This window comes from Leptosomus discolor, chromosome 20 (assembly GCF_034619465.1).
Source record: "Leptosomus discolor isolate bLepDis1 chromosome 20, bLepDis1.hap2, whole genome shotgun sequence".
NCBI lineage: Eukaryota > Metazoa > Chordata > Aves > Leptosomiformes > Leptosomidae > Leptosomus > Leptosomus discolor.
Window position 1 is genome coordinate 3,456,052 of NC_141410.1, and position 3,883 is coordinate 3,459,934.

Sequence of the window (3,883 nt, forward strand, 5' to 3'; positions counted from 1 at the left end):
GCTGGGTCTTTCCTGCAGTTAAAAACTTACAGCCAGGAATTACGGCTGCATGAACACCCTCGTTCTGCAGGCAAGGAACTGCCGCCAGCACTCTGCCAGCATAACTGCTGTGCTTCCCCTTCTGAAGTTTTATCTTTCTTAATTACAATGAATTGCTTTGCAATTTCAATAATAAAAATAATAACAACAACAACAACTCTCATGCTTTTGGCTCTCTGCAACCACCCTTCAGGGCCACAGCTGCAAAGCCCTGCTGCAGGAGCTGTTGAGCAGCGACAGCAAGAGGCGGCTGGGAGCGAAGAAGGACTCCTCAGCCGAGCAAAAGCGCCTGCTGAGCGTGGCTGGAGAACAAATTAACCCCAAACCTCCTCGAGCACCCAGCAAACCCAGCCGAGGCAGGACCTGCACAACGTCTCGCTCACAGAGAGCCTCGTTGACCTCTCCTGCCATGCCTAGACGACAAGTGGAGCTCAAGAGCATTCCTTCAAAGCTGTTTCCCTAACAAGGTACCACCTGTGGTGTGGGGATACTCCTCGCTAGAAATAAGATGCTGGGAAGATATCAGACATTCGGATGTCCAGCGGACCTACAACAAGAGTGAGCTGAAGCCACCAGTGAACTTAAGCCAGCCCTTTAAGTTGAAGGTTTGAGAACACGGCTCTAGACAGCGTTAGACTGTTCCCAGGCTAGACACGATGCTGCAGAGCAAACTACTGGTAACCAGGGCCTTCACCTGGATAATGAACTGAAACCCATCGTTGCCTGGTGTTATCAGACCTCACGGGCTCAGCAGGGCCAGGCTGGACCTCTTCCAGGACCGGCAATGCTCTTGCAAAGTTTCCAGTCGGTCACAAGTGTAGCTGGAGCTGAGAGCAGCTCCCACGCTGGTTTCTTGAAGCTGTTTGGGAAGTCTGAGCTCTGCAGAAGTGTCACCGCTCTGTGACAAGGTAGGGCTGAGATATACGTGACAATCTGGCTGGATGATGGCAGCTTTGGGGACTGGTAATGAATGACTGCTGTCTTCCAATACCTGGAGCTGGATGTGGACCTGCTTTTCCTGCATCCCAATCACAAGGTGCCCACTGGCTCCCCAGGACTAACTGCACCTCTATCACTAGAGACACGTGTTGGCTCTATTTGGGTTAAAAGGCAAGTGAAAACACATATGTGAAAGATTCTTCTTAGTATAGATTTGAAGCTTGAACCCAGGAGTGGAGAGACCCATTTCTCTGCAGCTTTGATGAAAAGAACAAACTCCCAGTGAAATAAAACCGCAGGACTGTGCGGAGCTGATAAAAGACCAAACCCGAGCCCTAAGCCAGTGCGAGGGCTGCGCTCCTGCACCGGGGAAACAGAGCTGTGGAGAGGAACCCTGCTTTGTGTGCCGGAGCTTTTCCTAGAACCCTTTTCCCAACTCCCCTCGCTGATCAGAGAGGCAGGGTGCAGCCCACCCTGCGTGGCTCATCCTAATCCCACCATCCTGCTCTCTTTTTGTCCCCCTGGCCAGAGCCCTCCTGTCCTCTCCTTCTTTAGGAGACGGGGAGGTGAGAGGAAAAAGCAGGGTGTCTCTTGAGACTCATCTGTGGGTTCTTGCATTTGTGGGCACACTCCCTGTGCTGCCCTGCAGCCCCTCTGCAGACACTGGGCTCGGCAAAACCAGGACAGGTTCTTTGGGATGCCTCGAAATCCAGAGCTCCTGCACTGAAGTTGAGGTATTTAGTGTTTTGTTTTTAGCCGGGCAGTTAATAAGAGACCAGAACTGCCACAGGGGACCGGGGAAGGTGCTATTGTGGCTGCGATGCAGCAGGGATCGGCGGAGCCAGCTCTGGCTCTCTCTGGTGGACGGGGCTGAGCTGAGGCTGTACAAACTCAGTTCAGCTGTGACCTCCGCCTGAACCTCTATGCCATCCCCCCAGCCCCAGGGAGCTATTGCAAAGGATGTCCTCAGAGCACTTGGCACACCACATTTCACTGCTGGAGTTTAGAACTAGCAGGTTCAACTACTGTTAACATGCTTTTCCGTACCAAATAAATAATAATTTCTCAGCTGACATTATTGATGGCATTAAAAAGACAATATTCAGCATTTTTTCTTCTTATGTATTTTTCTAAACAAACATCAATGTTTGCTATTAAATATAAAGAGTTGCTAGATTTTCTAGATTAAGCTGGGAAAATCTAAAAGAATATACTAATAAACCCCCAAAACATTTATAATGGGGAGAAAATAATTTCCTGGCCAATCCCAGTATCCTCTGCCAGGCTGCTCCTGCCACAGGTAACTGGATTTTGAGACTTCACATTAAACAAGTCTCAGCTCCTCCTTATTCATGAGCACCCGAAACACCGAACACCATCATTTCCTCATGGACAACTTGTAAGACTATCAAAATTTGGCTAATAACCCCACTTCAATAATTAAGGAGCCGTGCCAGTCTCAGACTGCCCAAGCCCCCGAAGTGTGAGCAGCCGCAGGGATGCTCACCTCTGCCATCTGCAACAAATTTTTGCTACAAGCTCATCTCAATTTGCCAATTGATACGAGGTGAGGCTTTTTTTTTTTTTCCCCTTCCTGACATGCTGTTGTGCTGAACACAGATCCCAGAGTGCGAATTTTCAGTAAGATTTTTCAGTAAACCGTGATTTTGGGGGTAAAAATCTCAGAAACATGAATCAAGGTCAACAAACCTTGACACAACAAAGGCTGGAACTGTCACAGCAAGCTCCCTGTTCCCCATAGAGAAGCTGCAGGCAGAGACACAGTTCTGGAGAGAGGGAGGGATGGAAATCACAAACAAAATTTAGTCTATTCCACCCAAAGCGGTGACTACATGCTGCAGAGGTGTTTGGTGAGAAACCTGCCTGCACCAGAGCTTGGCTCCTTGGATGTTGCTGGGACTTACCAGGGGAGGAGCGAGGAAGCTGGACAAACCCCGCGCACGAGGTTTCTCAAGAGCAAGCAACCATGCAGAGAAAGCCACGAACATTTTCATTTAAAGAGCTGGTCGCGCCCACCACGAGGCCAATATCCGGCATTATCCCACCTCACACCAAATCTCTGTGCAAACAGTTTTAAATTGAGCCAAGTTTTACATTCAGGCCACACAACAAAGCAAACAGGACCCTTCTCAGCCCCATCCTCCCAGTTTGTTACCCCAATAGCCGCAATACATCACCAAAAAATGGCATCCCCATCCATTGGGAGCTGCAGCAAAGGCTGCACCAGCTAATCTCAAGATACTTTTGAAAAGTGCTGCAAACCTGATGGTGATTCTTCTAGCCCAGGACCAGCTTTTAACTCCTGCTGGGCTGAGGAACAGGGGTGCTAAACTTCTGGGCTTAACGACGACGACTTCCCCCTGCACAATGCAGGTGTTTCCATCAGCAGGCTGCGAAGGCCTTCCTGAAGGACTCTGCTTCCCTTCCCAGCTACAGAGTCCCGTACATTTACCTTCTAAAGACACTCGGTTGCATTCTAGGTGACAATTTGACCACAGCACACACCCGCCTGGCAAGATATTCCTATGACCCGTTTCATAGAGGGATTAAAAAAGGCCCGGCCTGTTACAGATCCACCAAAGCACGAGACAACATCACTAATTTTCAGGCACAGCTCGTTTTCCCAATCCACTAATGTGCCTTTAATTTAAACACAGGCTAAATAAGAGCGTTAGGACAAAAGGACAGAGCTTGAGGCCGTTCCAGCCCAACACCCACCCCACCCACCGTCAGGAGGTGCCTAGGGGTGATGCTACAAGCCCCCAGCTGTCAGCGTCACGATATATCAGGGTGGGATGGTGAAGTCTGGATAGAGGCACCCTACCTTGAGCTACTCAAGTATGAAATTTTTACCCAAAGTAGTTGTCCTAGCCCTGCAGAGCTG